We start from the raw sequence: 20,769 nt of genomic DNA, 5'->3' as shown, positions 1-20,769 counted from the left end.
CTTAACCACTGTGCCACCAGGGCTCCTTACTAATCCACAGGTGGTTGATATTCAGCACTGCTGGGGTGGATTTCCTGGAGCAGAGGCTGGCAGAAACATTTGCTGCTGAGGAAGCTGGGAGAAACAACCCAAGATGCCTCCATCTCACAAAAGAGTCAGCTGGAGGGTGGCCCTACCTGCTTCTCTAAACCCTCTTCTGTAGGTGGGATAGGCTTCGTGATAAGACCAGGAAAATCTTCAAGAGATCACAAAGGCCCTGCCGGTGGTTTTCAATGCTTGACAAACAAGTGCTTTTGTGTAGGGAGGTTTTCAGGTAAGCTGAATGGTAGAAAAGGAGACACTAGCCAAGAGGAAGTATACTGTGTGGCAACTGAAGAAGGAAACAAACCAACCTAGTTCCTGTTTTGTTTTGTTTCAAGAATGTTCTCTCTCTCCTATCAGAGGGGATTTTGCAAATAAGCTTGCAGTTCGGGTATTAAGAAGGCTGTTCAATTTATTGAAATAGATAATGGAGATAGGAAGCCCAGGTCTGTGGCCATCAGAAGCCTGAATTGTATTATAATGAGTTTGCTAGGGAAATGGTTTGGACACCCTGCACTCTGGAAGCAAAACCACTGTTACCGCATCTGTGACAGGCTTGCATTAAAGAAAGTCTAAAAGAACAGAATGCAGTGATGTGAAGCAAAGAGAGTACTACATGAGCCATGATCTTAAAGCAGGACTGAAATCCTAGCCTTTAAAATGGCCTTACGATGCCATATAACTCAGCCTCTATTACTAGGCAGGGTTGCATGGAAACCACTGAAAGACCAGCCTCCCAGCAAGGTTAGTTGCACTAAAGACCCTTGGCCCTTGGTGGCTGACCACAAGGTGAGGCAGTCCTATGACTTCAGAATTAAACAGGTATGGGTATCCTATTTATATCATTTATCAGTGTGGGACCTCTGGCGTGTTTTTTACCACTCTAAGCCTCAGTATCTACATTTGCAAAAAAATGTCTTGGAGGAAACACAGCCAAAATGCTCCTTAGAAGCAAGAATGAGACTTCATCTTGATTACTTTGGATATGTTATCAGGAGGAAACAATTCCTGGAGAAGGACAACATGCTTGGCAAAGTGGAGGGTCAGAGAAAAAGGGGAAAACTCTCCAGGAGATGGATTGACACAGTGGCTGCAATAATGGGCTCAGTCATAAACCTACTATTGTGAAGATGGTGCAGGACCTGACAACATTTCACTCTGTTATACATAAGGTCTCTATGAGTCAGAGCCTACTCGACCACACCTAACAACAACAACATCTTTCTGGTAATGATACAAGAGTTAAATAAGCTAGCATATGTTTAGTGCCTCCTCCTCTCCTCCCCTTTTGGAACTCCAGTTACATGAATGTTAGACTACTTGATGTTGTCCCACGGTGTGACAGTTATGGAGGTGTGCTGCTTAGGTCTCCCTTCAAGAAAAAAACTTGGCATTCAGCTGCAAGAAGTGCAGTTAGTGGACAGCTGTTAGTACCTTCAGAATCTACCTCAGGTTTTGAGCTAAGTCCATGCTGTTCTTGGAAAGTCCTCAGCCTGGCCATTTCTGCCCAACATGGGACTCCTCTAATGGGCAATATTTCATCTGAAGCCCTGTTGGGTTGGCTGATTTTATCAGAGATGTATGGCAATTTGAGGCTCTCTGTGCTCAATTCTGCTTCCACCCACCGAAACTTTACATTCAACAGTATCAGATCTGCATCTTGGTCTGAAAGATTTTCTTGCACAATCCTGTTCCCTCCCTCTTAATCTTTCTAAAGCATTACCCCCCAATAAACCTCTTGCACTCCAAACTTCATCTCAGCATCTTCTTCCCAGCAGACTCAATTTAGACAGTTGGTACCAGGAGTGGTCCAAGAAAGCAGGTAGTAAGTTTGAGTTTTGGAACCAATTACTCACCATGTGGCTGGCAAATGAGAATCCAGTCTCAGGGTTATGTGAGGTATAGAACATCCCTGGTACAAAGTGTGATGCAGTTGCTAATCTCCTGCAGTGGGAGAGAAAAAAAAGCTGAAGACCAAACTCAGAATTTAATAAAGAGTTGCTGAGCTGCAAAGAAAATTGAATGCTAAACCAAGACAGGTCTGCTATGCCAAGGTCAGGGTCCTAATTCAAAAAACCTGGACCCTGACAGATGGGATGAGGATATTTGGGTGAATGCCACCAATTATCTGGCTCTCCAGACTCCTCTGAACCTTCAGAGTCTGCAGAAGTGCCCTGTCATTAAGAGCTAGCATTCTTACTCTGTGGGAAGACACTGCAGAGGCCTCTCCCCTACAAAGCAACAGAAGCTCCCCTCACCAAGGAATCGAACATACTGGAGTAAATAAATCATGTGAAGGCAAAAATATCGACCAGAGGATTATGTTCCAGAAGACCACTATTCATTAAAGCCATCAGATGTGCACTGATGGTAAGAGGGGCAGCAGCATCTAAGAAGTTCAGTAGTGGCCCATCACTACTGGATAGAGCTAACAATGGTTACGGCTAATAGTCACAAATTGTGGCACAATGATAGCAGCACTTAATTATCACTTGAGTGCACTCAAGCATTTTCCAGTGAGCTTTTCTATCACCCTGCAGGCCAATTCCCATGAACTGATCTCAGCCCATCGGCACTCATCAGTGAATTTCACTAAGCCACGCCGTGGACTCCAGCTTGGTCATAATCTCTAGGGAGTTTCTTGCCCATCTAGTGGGCAACTTCCCATGGAACAGCTCAAGGATGCTACTACCTTCCAGTAAGTTTGACATCCAGCAGGCTGCATCCTGCAGACCAGCTGTAGCTGACAGACACCTGCCAATAAGTTTCACAGACACCATATGGGCTGCTCCTACAAACCAGCTCCAACCTATATCCTCTGGCAAGTTTTTTCACTACCAGTATGCTGAATGGTTCTGTGGCAACTACCTTTCCGATTAGGTCTGAATATTAGTAGGGGGTGGGAGCCCCTTCTCTAAATTCTTAGTTATTCCTTGTTTGTTTTTGTTATTGTTAGGTGCCATTGAGTCAGGTCCAATTCATAATGACCCTATGTACAACAGAACGAAACACTGCCCAGTCCTGAGCCATCCTCATAATCGTTGCTATGTTTGAGCCTATTGTTGCAGCCATGGTGGTAATCCATCTCATTGACAGTCTTCCTCTTTTTCGCTGACCCTCTACCTTACCAAGCATGATGTCCTTCTCCAAGGACAGGTCCCTCCAAATAACATATCAAAAATACGTGAGACAAAGTCTCACCATCCTTGCTTCCAAGGAGCACTCTGGCTGTACTTCTTCCAAGACAGACTTGTTCTTTCTTTTGGCAGTCCATGGTCTATTCGATATTCTTTGCCAACACCATAATTCAAAGGCATATATTCTTCGGTCTTCCTTATTCATTATCCAGCTTTTGCATGCATATGAGGTAATTGAAAATATCATCACTGCGGTCAGGTGCACCTTAGTCCTCAAAGTGACATCTTTGCTTTTTAATGCTTTAAAGAGGTCTTTTGCAGCAGGTGCCCAATGCAATGCACACCTTTTCATTTCCTGACTGCTGTTTCCATGGGCATTGATTGTGGGTACAAATAAAATGAAATCCTTGAGAATGTCAATCTTTTCTCCATTTATCATGATGTTGCTTACTGATCTAGCTGTGAGGATTTTTGTTTTCTTTATGTTGAAGTGTAATCCATACTGAAGGCTGTAATCTTTGATCTTCATCAGTAAGTGCTTCAAGTCCTCTTTGCTCAGCAAGCAAGGTTGTGTCATCTGCATATCTAAGGTTGTTAATGAGTCTTCCACCAGTTCTGATGCCACATTCTTCTTCATATAGTCCATCTTCTCGGATTATTTGCTCAGCATACAGATTAAGTAAATATGGTGAAAGGACACAACCCTGATGCACACCTTTCTTGGTTTTAAACCATGCAGTATTCACTTGCTCTGTTCGAATGACTGCTTCTTGGTCTATGTATAGGTTCTGCATAAGTTCAGTTAAGTGTTTTGGAACTCCCATTCTTTGCAGTGTTATCCATAATTTGTTATGATCCACACAATCGAATGCCTTTGTAAAGTCAATAAAACACAGGTAAACATCTTTCTGGTATTCTTTGCTTTCAGCCAAGATTCATCTGACATCAGCAATGATGTCCCTCATTCCACATCCTCTTCTGAATCTGGCTTGAATTTCTGACAGTTCCCTGTCCATGTACTGCTGCAACTGCTTTTGAATGCTCTTCAGCAAATTTTATTTGCATGGGATATTAATGATATTGTTCAATAATTTCTGCACCTTTCTTTGGAATGGGCACAAATATGGATCTCTTCCAGTCAACTGGCCAGGTATCTGTCTTCCAAATTTCTGGGCATAGACGAGTGAGCATCTCCAGTGCTTTGTTGAAACATCTCAATTGGTATTCTGTCAACTCCTGGAGACTTGTTTTTCTTCAATGCCTTCAGTGCAGCTTGAACTTCTTCCTTCATATCATCGGTTCTTGATCGTATGCTACCTCCCGAAATGGTTGAATGTTGACCAATTCTTTTTGGTACAGTGACTCTGTGTATTCCTTCAATCTGCTTTTGATGTTTCCTATGTCGTTCAATATTTTGCCCATGTTGTTGTTGTTGTTGTTGTTAGGTGCCGTTGATTCAGTTCTGACTCATAGCACCCCTATGTACAACAGAACAAAACACTGCCTGGTCCCGCACGATCCTCGTGATCTTTACGCTTGAACTCATTGTTGTAGCCCCTGTGTCAATTCATCTTGTTGAGGGTCTTCCTCTTTTTCTCTCACCCTCTACTTTACCAAGCATGATGTCCTTCTCCAGAGACTGATCCCTCTGATAACATGTCCAAAGTATGTGAGACATAATCTCATCATCCTTGCTTCTAATGAGCATTCTGGTTGTACTTCTTCCAAGACAGATTTGTTTGTTCTTTGGGCAGTCCGTGGTATATTCAATATTCTTCACAAACACTGTAATTCAAAGGCATCAATGCTTCTTCGGTCTTCCTTATTCATTGTCCAGCTTTCGCCTGCATATGAAGTGATTGAAAACACCATGGCTTGGATCAGGTGCACCTTAGTCCTTAAAATGACTCCTTCAAAATTGTAACTCGAGGCTTGAATATTTTCTTCAGTTCTTTCAGCTTGAGAAATGTTGAGTGTATTCTTCCCTTTTGCTTTACTAACTCCTCGTCTTTGCTCATTTCTTTGTAATATTTTACTTTGTCTTCTCGAGCCACCCTTTGAAATCTGTTCAGCTCTTTTACTTTATCATTTCTTCCATTTACTTTAGCTACTCCACCTTCAAGAGCAAGTTTCAGACACCCATTTTGGTCTTTTCTTTCTTTCTCATCTTTTTAATAACCTTTTGCTTTCTTCATGTATGATGTCCTTGATGTCGTCCTACAACTCTTCTGGTCTTTGGTCATTAGTGTTTAATGTGTTAAATCTATTCTTGAGATGGTCTCCAAATAGAGGTGGGATATACTCAAGGTCATATTTTGTCTCTTGTAGACTTGTTTTAATTTTCTTCAGTTTCAACGTGAACTTGCACGTGAGCAATTGATAGTTTGTTCCGTAGTCAGCCCCTGGCTTTGTTCTGACAATGATATTGAGCTTTTCCATCATCTCTTTCCACAGATGTAGTCAATTTTATTCTCGTGTTTTCCATCTGGTGAGGTTCACATGTATAGTCACCATTTATGTTGTTGAAAAAAGGCATTTGCAATGAATCAGTCATTGATCTTGCAAAATCTATCATGTGATCTCCAGCGTTGTTTTTATCACCAAGGTCATATTTTCCAACAACCTATCATTCTTTGTTTCCAACTTTCGAATTCCAATCACCAGTAACTTTTAAGGCATCTTGATTGCATGTTTGATCAATTTCAGACTGAAGAAGTTGGTAAAAATCTTCAATTTCTTCATCTTTGGCATTAGTGATTAGTGCATAAATTTGAATAATAGTCCTATTAAACCTTCCTTTTAAAAATAACGATGCCGTCTAGTCAATCTCGACTCATAGTGACCATGTACGAGAGAGTAGAACCACCCCATAGGGTTTCCAAGGACCAGCTAGTGGATTCCAGTTGCTAACCTTTTTGTTAGTAGCTGAACGCTTAATCACTGTGCCACCAGGGCTCTTCCTTGTAGGTATATGGGTATCATCCTATTACTGACAACGTTGTACTTCGGGATAGATCTTGAAATGTTCTTTTTAATGATGAATGCAATGCCATCCCTCTTCAATTTGTCATCCTGGCATAGCAGACCATATATATGATTGTCTGATTCAAAGTTGCCAATACCAGTCCATTTTTCATTAATGCCTAGGATAACGATCTTTATGCATTCTACTTTACTTTTGACCACTTCCAATTTTCCTAGATTCATCCTTTGTACATTCTACATTCTAATTATTAATGGATGTTTGTAGCTGTTTCTTCTCATTTTGAGTTGTGCCACATCAGCAAATGAAGGTACTGAAAGCTTGACTATAACCACGTCATTAAGGTCGACTTTACTTTGAGGAAGCAGCTCTTCCCCAGTCATATTTTGAGTGCCTTCCCACCTAGGGAGCTCATCTTCCAGCACTATATCAGACAAGATTCCACTGTTATTCATAACGTTTTCACTCCCAGTTTTTTCAGGAGTAGACTGCCAGGTACTTCTTCCTAGTTTCTCTTAGTCTGGAAGCTCCACTGAAACCTGCCCACCAAGGGTGACGCTGCTGCTATTTGAAATACCGGTGGCAAAGCTTCCAGTATCACAGCAACATGTAAGCCATCACAGCACAACAAACTGACAGACATGTGGTGGTCTTGTTTACTCTCTCTCAATCCTAGAGATAGTAGGTGATGCCTATATTTGCCCTTTTTGTAATCCAGAGTCCTCGTCCCTCTTTGAATAGTTAACCACCTATTATGGATTGAATTGTGTACCCCAAAAATATGTCTTGTAAATCCTAACCTCTATGCCTGTGGTTATAATCCCATTTGAGAACGGGCTGTCTTTGTTATATAAATAAGGGAGGATTAGTGTATGGTGTGTTTTGAGTCTATCGCTTACAAGATATAAAAAGAGCAAATTAAGCAAGCAGATATGAGGGGAAGATAGATGGCTAGCCACAGGGAGCTCTCCAAGAAAACAGGAAAAAGAAACTGAAGAGACAAGGACCTTCCTCCAGAGCCAACAGAAGGAGAAAGCTTTCCCCTAGAGCCAGTGCCCTGAATTCAGACTTCTAACCTCCTAAACTGTGCGAAAATAAATTTCTGTTTGTTAAAGCCATCCACTTGTAGTATTTTTGTTATAGCAGCACTAGATAACCAAGACACCACATTTACTGGTTGATAATTTTCTTAACAGCATTACTGAGATATAATTTACGTACCATAAAGTTCACCCACTGAAGGTATACAATTCAGTCACTTTTACTATATTCACAGAGTTGTGCAACCACAATCTAATTAAGAACATTGTTGTCACCTTGGAAAGAAACTCCAAACCTATAAGCAGACACTCTTCATTTTCCACCAACCTCCGGCCTAGTCAACCACTAACGTACTTTCTGCCTCTATAGACTTGCTATTCTGGACATCGTATATAAATGAAATTATATGCTATGTGGTCTTTTGCTACTGGCTTCTTTCACTTAGTATAAAGTTTTCCAGGTTCATCCATGTTATAGCATGTATCAGTACTTTGTACATTTTTATCACCAAATAATATTCTACTGTATGGATATACCATTTTTGCTTGTTATCGGTGGATGGACATTTGGGTTGTTTTCATTTTTGGCTGCACAAACTTTGAGTGGACATATGTTTTCATTTCTCTTGGGTATATATCTAGGAGTGGAATTGCTGGATCATATGGTAACTCTGTGTAACAGTTTGAGAAACTGCCAAATTGTTTTCCAAAGCAAATGCACCATTTACATTCTAACCAACAACGTATGAGGGCTCCAATTTCTCCACATACTAATCTACACTGGTTATTGTGTATTTTATTGTGTATTTTGGACATAGCCATCCTAGTGGGTGTGAAATGGTATCTCGTTGTGGTTTTGATTTGCATTTCCCTAAAACCAAATATACTGAGCACATTTTCATGTGGTTATCGATCTCCTTTATATATTCTTTGGGGGAAATGTCTATTAAAATCCTTTCTTCATTTTTTAATTGGGTTGGTTGTCTTTTTATTATTGTGTGGTAACCATTTTTTATATATACTGCATACAGATCCCTTATCAGATATATGATTTGCAAATCTTTTCTCCTATTATGTATGTTTTCATCTCACTTTTCCTTTGACACGCAAAAGTTCTAAATTTTGATGAGGTTCAATTTATTTTTTTCCCCTTTGGTCTCATTTAAGAAACTATTGCTTAATCCAAAGTCACAAAGATTTACACCTATGTTTTCTTCTAAGAATTTTATAGTTTAAGCTCTTACATTTAGGTTTTGATCCATTTTGACTTAATTTTGTGTATGGTGTGAGGTAAGGGTACAACTTCATCCCTTTGTGTGTGGATATCCGGTTTTCACTGATCCTGTTCTTTACTAAACGTGATGTCCCTTTCTAGTGACATCCTTGCTTATAAGGAGCATTTGATTTTATTTCTTCTAAGACTGTTTTGTTTGTTCTTCTGACAGTCCATGGTATATCCAGTATTCTTCACCAATACTACAATTTGAATGCATCAATTCTTCTTCTGTCTTCCTTTTTCATTGTCCAGCTTTCACATGCATACAAGGTGAATGAAATCCAATATGACTGGTGTCCTTATAAAACAGAAGACACAGAGAAACAGAGAGACACAGACGAAAGACAGTCATGGGACAATAGAGGCCGAGATTGGAGTTAGGAATGCCCAGGACCACCAGCTGTCACCAAAAACTGGGAAAGAGCATGGAACAGATTCTTTCTCAGAACCCTCAAAAGAATCAACACAATGACACCTTGATTTTGGACTCCTGACCTCCTGAACTGTTAAAAAATAAATTTTTGTTCTTATAAGTCACACAATTTCTAGTACTTTGTTATGGTGGACCTAATTAACTAATATAACTTTCCTGGGTATGTTTTATGCTTTTTAATGCTATTGTGAATGAAATTGTTGTTTTCTTAATCTCATTTTAGCATTGTTCATTGCCATTGCATAGAATTACTGATTCTTGTATATTAATCTTTTTTTCTGCACTCCACTGATTTATGAGTTTTAAGTTTACAGGATTCCTTAGGATTTTCTATATACAAAATTATGTCATTTGCAAATAGAGATGGTTTTACCTCTTCCTTTCCATTCTGGATGCCATTTGTTACTTTTTCACCTAACTGCCCAGACTAGAACCTCCAGCACAATGCTTAAGAGAATTAGCAAGAGCAGACATCCTTGCTTTGTTCCTGATCTTAAGGGGAAAGCATTCTTTGACTATTAAATACAATGTTAACTGTAAGTTTGTTGTAGATGCCCTGTATCAGGTTGCGGAACTTTCCTTCTATTCCTGTTTTGTTGCATGTTGTTAGCCTGCAAGAGTGTTAGATTTTTGCCAGATGCTTTTTCTGCACCTGTTGAGATAATCATACGGTTTTTGTACTTTATTTTATTAATATAGTGTATTATATTAATCAGCTTGCCTAGGTTGAACCAATCTTGTCTTCCTCGGATATACCCCACTTGGTCATGGTGTTTAATCCTTTTTATATGTCCCTGGATTCATTTTACTAGTATTTAGTTGAGGATTTTTGCATTTATATTCATAAGAGATACTGGTTCATTTTGTTTCTTTGTTGTTCTTTTCTTTTTATATCTTTGTCTGGCTTTGGTATGAGGGTAATACTGGCTTCATAAAAAGAGTTTGGAAGCATTCTCTCCTCTTCCCGTTTTAGTCAGTCTAGCTAAAAGTTTGTCAATTTTGTTGATTTCAAAGAATCAACTTTTGGTTTTGTTAATTTTCTCTATTGTTTTTTCTATTCTCTATTTCATTTATTTGTGTTCTAAAATTTATTATATTCTTTCTGCTTGCTTTGAGCTGTTTTCTTTCTTTCCCAGTCTTCAAGTAGAAAGTTAGGTTATTGATTTGAAATCTTTTTTAATATAAGTGTTTATAGTTATAAATTTCCCTCTAAGCCCTGCTTCAGCTGCATCCCATAAGTTTTTGAATGTTGTGTTTTTGCTTTTATTCATCTGAAAACCCATTGCTGTTGAGTCGATTCTGACTCACAGCAACCCTATAGAACAGAGTAGAACTACTCAATAGAGTTTCCAAGAAGCAGCTGGTGGATTCAAACTGCCAACCTTTTGGTTAGCAGCCATAGCTCTTAACTACTGTGCCATCAGGGCCCCATTCATCTGAAAGTACTTTCTAATTTCCTTTGTAATTCCTTCTTCGACATATTGGTTATTTAGGAGTGCTTTTTAATTCCCACATATTTGTGACTTTTCCAAATTTCCTTCTGTTATTCAACTCTAATTTAATTCCATTGTTGTTGGAAAACACATTTTGTATGATATCAATCCTCTTAAATTTATTTCTGTATGCTTCATGGCCCAGCATATGGTCTGTGCTGGAGAATGTTTTGTGTGAATTTGAGAAGAATGTGTATTCTACTGTTATTGGGTGGAGAGTTCTACAGAAGTCTTTTAAGTCTAGTTGGTTTATAGTGTTGTTCAAGGCCTTTATTTCTTTATTAATCTTACTGCAAGTGCAGTACTGAAGTCTCCAACTGTAGTTGTTATTAGATGCCATCGAGTTGATTCCAACTCATAGCGACCCTATGTACAACAAAAGGAAACACTGCCCAGTCCTGTGCCATCATCACAATCGTTTTTATGCTTGAGCCCATTGTTGCAGCCACTGTGTCAATCCATCTTATTGAAGGTCTTTCTCTTTTTTGCTGAAGTCTCCAACTATTATTATTGAATTTCCTGTTTCTCCCTTCAATTGTATCTGTTTTGCTTCAAATATTTTGGGCCTTTACTGTTAGGTTCATATATGTTTATAATTGCTATATCTTCTGGCATCATCTGGTGCCATTTCCTTATTCCAATACAGCTTTGTTCTCATTTTACTCCTTTGTGATGTTATCAAGTATATTACATTTCTATTATTGGCCCAAATATACAATTATATACATATTGTTTTATACAATTTCTTTGTACTTTATGCTTTAGGTGAAGGTTTACAGAGCCAATTAGTTTCCCATTCAAAAGCTTATACACAAATTGTTTCGTGACATTGGTTGCAATCCCCGCAATATATCAGCACTCTTCCCATTAGCATCCACAGTTTCCCATTTCCATTTGTCTTTTTTTCATGCTCCTTTCTGCCTTTTCATCATTGCTTTTGGGTAGATGTTGCTCTTCTGGTCTCATATAGATGACTGTTCTAAGGAGCACTTTCCTCACAGGTGTTAGTTTGTTTCATAGGCCTGTCTATTATTTGGCTGAAAGGTGATCTCCAGGAATGGCTCCAGTTCCAAGTGAGAAGAGTGTCAAAGGGCTATAGTCTTGGGAGTTCCTCAGTCTCTCTCAGACCAGTAAATTTGATATTTTTTATAAATTTGAATTTTGTTCTACATTTTTTTCCTCCTCTAACCGGGACCTTCTATTGTGATCCTGGTCAGAGCAGTCAGTACTGGTAGCTGGGCACCATATACTTCTTGGTCTCAGGCTAGTGGAGGCTGCGGTTCCTGTGGTCCACTAGTCCTTTGGACTGTTTCCTTGAGTCTTTGATTTTCTTCACTTTCCTTTGCTCAGGATGGAAACAGACCAATAGTTGTATCTTAGATGGCTGCTTGCAAGCTTTTAAGACCCCAGGCACTACTCACTAAAGTAGGATGTAGAATATTGTCTTTATGAACTATGTTATGCATATTGACCTAGATGTCCCCTGAGACTATGATCCTTAGCCTTAAAGCTCAGTAACTCAGTCCCAGAAAGTGTTTGGTTATGTCTAGGATGTTTCCATGATTGTGTCCCCTGTGTGCTCTATTATATATATGAATACACATGCAGCCCATACAAGTATGTAGAAATATCCACAGCCAAATCTATATACACACGTGTGTACTCCCATACGCCCTCCCACACCTTTTCAGCATACATATCTATGTATCCTCTTCTAAATTCTTGTTTGTTAATACTGTTGTTGCAGGATTATGTATGTTATAGTATTTACTGTCATTGCCTTTTATTTTTGTATACCTCTCAGTGTCTTCCCTTGCCTTGGTCATGTTGTGCTGACTTCCCCCATATTGCGTACTGCATTTCCCCTCACCAAAGTTAACACGTCTAGTTTCTAGTTAGTGATTTTTCTCTCCCATTTATGATAACCATCAAAAAAAAAGTTTCTTTCTGAGTAAACCTTTTCCGGACTATTTATAATAGTGGTCTTATACAATATTTGTCCTTTTGTGATTGACTTATTTCACTCAGCATAATGTCCTCCAGAGTCATCCATCTTGTGAGATGTTTCTCAGATTCATCATTATTCTGTATTGTTGTATAGTGTTCCATTGTGTGTATGTACAAGTTTGTTCACTCGTTCAGTCACTGATGGGCACTTAGGTGGTTTACATCTTTTTGTGATTGTGAATAACGCTACAATGAACATGCATCTATTCTTGTCATAGCTCTCATTTCTCTAGGATATATACCTAGGGGTGGGATGGCTGAATCATTTCTATTTCTAGCTTTTTAAGTAAGTGCCATACCATTTTTCATAGTGGTTGTGCCATTTTACATTCCCACCACCAATGTATAAAAGTTCCAATCTCCCCACACCCTCACCAGCAATTGTTGTTTTCTGTTTTTTTGATTAGTGCCATTATTGTCAGGGTGTGATTGTTTCTATTGTAGTCTTGATTTGCATCTCTATAATGGCTAATGAACGCAAGCATCTCTTCATGTGTTTTTTAGCTACCTGAATGGCTTCTTTAGTGAAGTGTCTGTTCATGTCTTGTGCCCATTTTTTAATTGGGTTGTTTGTCTTTTTGTTGCTGAGGTGTTGAAGTTTTCTATAAATTTTAGAGATTAGACCCTTGTCAGATATAGTGTAGCCAAAATTTTTCCAGTCTGTAGGTTCTCTTTTTATTCTTTTGGTGAAGTTTTCTGATGAACATTAAGTGTTTCATTTTTAGGAGATCCCAGTTATCTAGTTTATCTTCTGTTGTTTGTGCATTTTGAGTTATGTTTGTCATCTATTTATGACATATATTAGGGCCCTGTCTTTATTATCTAGTGCTGCTATAACAGAAACACCACAAGTGGGTGGCTTTAACAAAGAGAAATTTGTTCTCTCACGGTCTAGGAGGCTAGAAGTCCAAATTCAGGGTGTCAGCTCCAGGGGAAGGCTTTCTCTCTCTGTCGGCTCTGGGGAAAGGTCCTTGTCATCAGTCTTCACCCGCTGAGGAGCTTCTTAGTGCAAGGACCCCAGATCCAATGGATGCGCTATTCTTCTGGCTCTTGTTTCTTGATGGTATGAGGTCCCCCTGTCTCTCTGCTCATTTCTCTCTTTTATATCTCAAAAGAATTTGGCTTAAGACACAACCTAATCTTGTAGATTGAGTCCTGCTGTATTAACATAGCTGCCTCTAATCCTGCCTCATTAACATCATAGAGGTAGGATTTACAACACATTGGAAAATCACATCAGATGACAAAATGGTGGACAATCACACAATATTGGGAATCATGGCCTAGCCAAGTTGACAGATATTTTGAGGGGACACAATTCAATCCGTGACATTCCACTATTTGACTCCTCAAAAATTCATGTCCTTGCCACATGTAAAACACATTTACCCCATCATATCATAGCAAAAGTCTTAAATCAACTACCAGTCCAAAATCCAAATATTCCCCTTTATCTGTGAAATCTAGAATACAAGTTATCTGCTTCCAAAGTACAGTGGTGGAACAGGCACAAGCTAGACATTTCCATTACAAATGGGAGAAACTGGAGGGAAAGAAGGGATAACAGGCACGAAGCAAGTCAGTAGAACACACTACATTAGCCCTCAAGGCTTGAAAATAATCCTCTGTTCTCTGAGATCATTTACACAATGGTCCTGCCTTCCAGACTCTAGGAATTGGCCACACTCTCCAGATTCTGAGTGGAGGCCCCTGGGCCCTGGACTTCAGATCTGCCTTCCAGGCCCACTGGAACAGTAATTCTGCTCCTCATTTTGGATGGCCCCATTCTCCTAGTCCATCTGAGTGGCGACTCCACCCTTTGAGACTGAGGCAGCTCTGCTTTCTGTGTTCCTTGTCTCTTCAGCCTCTGCTTCCTGGCTCCTTGACCTCTTGGCCCCTTGGGCCTCATCGTTTGTGTCTGCCCTGCTGGGGCTAGTGTTCCAAAGCTCTTTAGCTCCACCAATAAGTGCCTGGAGGCACTCTACTCTGCCAGTAAACTTCAGCCAGATGTCACTCAGCTCTCTTGCTCCATGGGTCTGCCCGGAGGCACCCCAGTTTGCCAGCAAGTGTCCTGCACAAAGGCACTCAGCTGTCTCGCTCCGTGGGTCGGCTCCAGTGCCATCTCACACCAGTCTCCTCATTCTGGCTGCCAGTTCTCTGCTGCTGCTGGTTTTCTTAGTATAGGTCTTTTATGTCCCTGGTAGATTTATTCCTAAGTATTTTATCTTCTGGGGGCTATTGTAAATGGTATTATTTTCCTGATTTGCTTTTCAAAGTTCTCGTTGGTGTAGAGGAATCCAACTGATTTTTGTATGTTGATTTTGTACCCTGTCACTTTGTTGAATTCTTCTATTGGTTCCAGTAGGTTTCTTGTGGAGTCTCTGGGATTTTCTACGATGTTGGCTGTTGGTTTTGTATATATGCCCTTAATTATGTTGAGGAGTTTCCCTTCAATTTCTATTTAGATGAGCGTTCTTATCAAGAACGGGTGTTGGACTTTAGCAAACGCCTTTTCTGCATCTCATGTGATTCTTGTTCTTTGTTTTATTTATGCAGTGGATTATGTTGATTTTCTAATGTTGAACCATGCTTGTATACCTTGTATGAATTCCACTTGGTCATGACAGTATTTTTTTGATATGCTGTTGAATTCTATCGCCTAGAATTTTGTTGAGGATTTTTGCATCTATATGCATGAGAGATACTGGTCTATAATTTTCTTTTTTAGTGATGTGTTTGCCTGGTTTTAGTATCAGGGTTATGCTGGCTTCATAAAATAAATTTGGAAATATTCCTTCCTTTTCTATATGCTGGAATAGTTTGAATAGTATTGGTGCCAATTCTTCTCTAAATGTTTGGTAGAATTCTCCAGTGAAGCCATCTGGGCCAGGGCTTTTTTTGTGTGTGTGGAGCAGGGGGTGGGGGAGGGGGGAGTGAGGCAGTTTTTTTTAACGACCTCTTCAATTTCTTCTGTTATGGGTCTGTTCAGATTTTCTACCTCAGTTTGTGTTAATTTGGGTAGGTAGTGTGTTTCTAGAAATTTGTCCACTGCTAGGTTTTCAAATTTGTTGGAGTGTAATTTTTCATAATATTGTTAAGATCCTTTTTATTTCATTTGGTTCTGTTGTAATGTTACCCATCTCATTTCTTATCTGAGTTATTTGCATCTTGTTCTTTTCTTTTGCCAGTTTGGCTAGTGGTTTGTCGATTTTATAGATCTTTTCAAAGAACCAACTTCTAGTCTTGTTGATTCTTTCAATTGTTTTTCTGTTTTCTGATTCATTCATTTCTGCTCTAATCTTTATTATTTCCTTTCTTCTGGTGGCTGTGGGCTGCTTTTGCAGCTCTTTTTCTATTTGTTCAAGTTGAAGGGTTAAGATATTGATTTTGGCCCTTTGTTATTTTTTGATGTGTGCATTTATTGCTACAAATTAAGGACTGCTTTTGCTATGTCCCAAAGGTTTTGCAATGTTGTTTTCATTCTCTGATTCTAGGTATTTTTTTATTTCATTTTTAATTTCTTCTATTACCCAGTGGTTTTTATGCAAGGTGTTATTCAGTTTCCATGTATTTGACTTTTTTTCCCTTGTTCTTCCTGTTATTGTTTTCTAATTTATAGCATTGTGATCAGATATGTTTTGTATTATTTTGATATTTTTGAATTTAGTTAGGCTTCCTTTTTCGCCTAAAGTATGGTCTATTCTGGAGAATGATTCACATGCATTGAAGAATGTGTACTGTGCTGCTCTTGGGTGGAGTGTTCTGTATATGTCTGTGAGGTCAGGTTGCTTGTGATGTTCAGATCTTTTGTATCTTTGTTGAGTTTATTTCTAGTTGTTCTGTCCTTCATTGAAAGTGGTGTGTTAAAGTCTCCTACTATTGTGGAATTGTCTATTTCTCTTTTCATTAACATCATCAGCTCAGTCGTTGGGTGCATGCAATTGCTTTTTAAATAAGAGAAGGAAAAATATATAATTAAAAGTCTTTAATACTTACATAATCACCTTTAATAGCACTCTTTGTCCTCTATTTTATTATGTGGATCAAATTATTGTCTGGTGTCACTTGCATTCAGTATGAAGAATTTTCTTCAGTATGTCTTATAAAGCCGATCTCTTCTTATTTTATCTGAGAATGTCTATTTTCCCTTAATTTTTTTAAGATATTTTGGCTTGAAGCATGATTGTTGCTTGAGTTTGCTTTTTCCTCTCAGAACTTTGAATATGTTATCCCACTGTCCTCGGACCTCCATCGTTTCTGATTAGAAGTCAGCTGTTAATTTGATTGAGGTCCCCTTGTACATGATTATTTTTCTCTTGATGTTTTCAATATTTTCCTTGATCTTGGCTTTCAACATTTAACTATGATTCATCTGGGCATGGATCTCCTTACGTTTATCCTACTTGGAGTTTGTTGAGTGTCTTGGAGGTGTGATGTCTTTTATCAAATTAGAGAAATTTTCAGTAATTATTTCTTCAAATATTTTCTTCTCTCCTAGGACTGCCATTACATGTAAGTTGGTGTGCTTATGGTGTTGTCCACATTTCCTTGAGATTATGTTTAATATACTTACATAACCTGTTGCCATCAAGTTGATTCCTACTCATAGCTACCCTGTAAGACAGAATAGAACTCCCTCCATAGGGTTTCTAAAGGCCATACATCTTTACGGAAGCCAATTGTCACATCTTCCATCCATGGAGCAGCTAGTGGGTTCAAACTATCACCCTTTCAATTAGCAGTTGAGCACTTAACCACTGCACCACCAGGGCTCTCTCTGTATGTATGTGAATATGAATATATATATGTATATATATATACCATTTACTCATGTAAGCTGTACAGTTCAATAGTTTTTGGTATAGTCAGAGTTGTGCAACTATCACCACAATCCATTTTAGCATTTTCATCACCCAAGAAACCCCAGACCATTAGCAGTCACTCTGCAGTTTCTTTCAACCCCTTTAACTCCAAGCAACCACTAAAATACCCTATCTCTATGAATTTGCCTATTCTACATATTTCATAGAATCATGCAACATGTGGTCTATGTGACTCATTTGACTTAGCAAATTTTCAAGGTTCAACCATGTTGTAGCATGAACCAACACCTCATTCATTATTAGGGCTAAATTATAACAGTATATGGATAAACCACTTTTTGTTTTCATTCATCAGTCGATTCATATTGAGGCTGTTTCCACTTTTGGCCCCTATGAATGATGCTGCTATGAACATCTATGTAGACGTTTTTCCGTGAAGATATGCTTTATTCCTGTTGAGTATATATCCAGGAATGGAATTATTAGATCATATGGTAACTCAATGTTTAACCTTTTGAGGAAGTTCCTGTTTTCCAAAATGGCTCCATCATTTTACACTTCAACAAGCACTGTATCATGATTCCAATTTCTCCATATCCTCTCCAATACTTTTTACTTTCTATTAGATTACAGCCATCTAAGTGGGTGTGAAGTGGTATATGATTTTGATTTGCATTTCCTTAATGATTGATATGCAGGAGAAAGATGTAGCAGTATGCTTCTGTAAAGATTTACAGCCTTGGAAAAGCTATGGGGGCAGTTTTACTCTGTACAATAGGGCTGCTAAGAGTCGGAATCAACTGGACAGCAATGGATTTGGTTTTTGGTTAATGACTAATGATGTTGAACATATTTTCGTGTGGTTATTGGCCATTTGCATATCTTTTTGGAGAGCTGCTTATTCAGATCCTTCCCCAATTTTTAAATTGTCTTGCAAATATTTTCCCCCATTCTGTGGGCTATCTTTACACTTTCTTGATGGTATCCATTGAAACACAAGTTTTAAATTTTGATGAAGTTGAATTAATCAATTTTGTGATGTTGGCCAAACTGGCAGAGTAAGGAACTCTGAAATTCCACTCTCTCCAATAAAAATTAATAAAAAAAGACTGCAAAAAGTAGTCAAAATTAACTTTTTTCAGGAATTTGAAAATTAATCAAATGATTCTAGTGACCCATGAAACAGTTATTCAAGAAAAATGGCCCAGTCTCGGTAAGATCAGTGAGTTTTGTGACATTTTAACTTACGCTAGTTGCATCCCTGATTCCCCATCTCAACAGTAGCCTTAAAAGCCTGCATTCCCAGTATGGAAGAGAAAACAGCCCTCACTGGAAAAGAATTGTAATTATCTGTTTTGACCTGAAAGACATTTATGGCAAATGTTTTAGACATTGCTGCCTGAGGCAATAGGTAACAGTTGGAGTAAGGAAAACGCTAATGAAAAATCTTTGGAGAAAAGGCTGGGGAATGAGATGTCTATAATGTCTTCAAAAAGCTCTGATATACTCCTAGGAATCTAGAAGTTCACACACCTGGCCAAGGCTGCGCACATGCTCAGAAAAGGCCTAATTTTCACTTCTGATGCACCTAGAGGCTTTGCAGAAACAGGAAGTGAAGGTTAAGGCAGTATTGGTTGAGTGTTTAAGATGTGTCCCAACACACACATACAGCCTCTCAGCAAAGACTTAAAGTTTATTTTTCATTCCAGACATTTAAGAAAATCTCTATCCCATCTTTAGCTAATGATTTAGATAACAGAGCAGAGACTTCAGTGGCCACCTTTGAAAGAGAATACCGATTTCACAAGCTTAACTAAGAAAAGTCACTAAACAAACAACTACAAAAAGAAGCAACAATAATCCCTGGGGAGGAGAATCTTATTTCCAGAGTTGCCACATTATAGTATTCAAAATGTCTAGTTTTCAACAAAAATGTATGAGGAATGCAAAGAAACAGGAAAGTATGGTGCATACACAATTAAAAAAGAAATCAATAGAAACTATCCCAGAGGATGCCCAGATGTTGGAATTCCTAGACAAAGGCTTTGATTCAGCTATTTGAAACATATTCAAAGAGCTAAGGGAAGATATCTAAATGAAATAGAGAACAATAAGAGAACAATGTCTCAACAAATAAAGAATATCAATAAAGAGGAAGAAATTATAAAAAGGAACCAGATAGAAATTCTGGAGTTCAAAGGTAAAGAAGTTAAATAAAAAATTCATTAGGGAAGCTCAACAACCAAACTGAGCAGTAAGAAGAAAGAATCAGCAAATCTGAAGATAGGTCAACTGAGATTATCCAGTCTAATGAACAGAAAGAAAAAGAAGAAAAGAAAAGATGAACAGAGCCTCAGAAACCTATGGAACACCATCAAGCATACCAACATACACATAATGGGAGTCTCATAGAGAGTGAAAAAAAAGTATTAGAAAGAATATTTGAAAAATTTGATAAAAAATATTCACCTACAAATCCATGAAACTCTATAAACTCCAAAAAGGATAAACTCAGAGATCCACACAAAGACACATTATAGCCAAACTACTGAAAAACAAAGACAAAGAAACAATCTTGAAAGGAAGAGGAAAGCAGCTCATTACATACAAGGGATTCTCAATAAGACTTACAGCTAATTTCTCATCAGAAAACATGGATGCCAGAAAGTAGTGAGATGAAATATTCAAAGTGCTGAAAGAAAAAAAAAAACTGTCAACCAAAATTTCTATATGCGGCAAAACTATCCTTCAAAAATGAAGGATAACAACCAATGTCACAAAACAGTATGTGTATTGTTTAATGAGAAACTAACTTGCTCTGCAAACCTTCATTTAAAGTGCAATAACAAATTAAAAAATGAAGGAAAAATTGAAAAATTAAAACATTTCCAGGTTAACAAAATCTGAGAGCATTTTTTTCACTAGCAGACTTGCCCTAACAGAAATACTAAAAGGACTCTTTCAAGCTGAAATGATAGGTAGTAACTAGATAGTAACTCAAATTGACGTTAAGGAATAAAAACACCAGAGTAAAGGTAACTACATAGGTAAATATAAGACAGTATAAGTGTATCTTTTCTTTGTAATTCCTTTTTCCTCCTGACTTACAAGGCAACTTCATAAAGCAATAATTATAAATCTATATTGATGAGCACACAATTTATAAATATATAGTTTGTGACAAACAGCACGGTGGGAATGGAGCTATATAAAAGCGAAGTTTTTATACACAATTGAAATTAAGTTGGTGCTAATCTGAAAGAGATTGCTATAAATTAAGATGTTAATTTTAATCCCCAGGGCGACTGCTAGGAAAATAACTTTTAAAATATTGTAAAATAAACAAGAGGATTAAAAATGTGTACTAGAAAATGCCTGTTTAACACAAAAGAAGGCTGTAATGGAGAAACTGAGGTACCAAAAAGATATGATATATAAAAAAACATATAGAGAGAAACAAAGGCAGAGATTAGCAGAATGGACTTAAAAGTCTGAA

This window comes from Trichechus manatus, unplaced genomic scaffold (genome assembly GCF_000243295.1).
Source record: "Trichechus manatus latirostris isolate Lorelei unplaced genomic scaffold, TriManLat1.0 scaffold00007, whole genome shotgun sequence".
Taxonomy (NCBI): domain Eukaryota; kingdom Metazoa; phylum Chordata; class Mammalia; order Sirenia; family Trichechidae; genus Trichechus; species Trichechus manatus.
The sequence above is the reverse complement of the archived record's forward strand: the minus strand, read 5'-3'. Positions refer to the sequence as shown.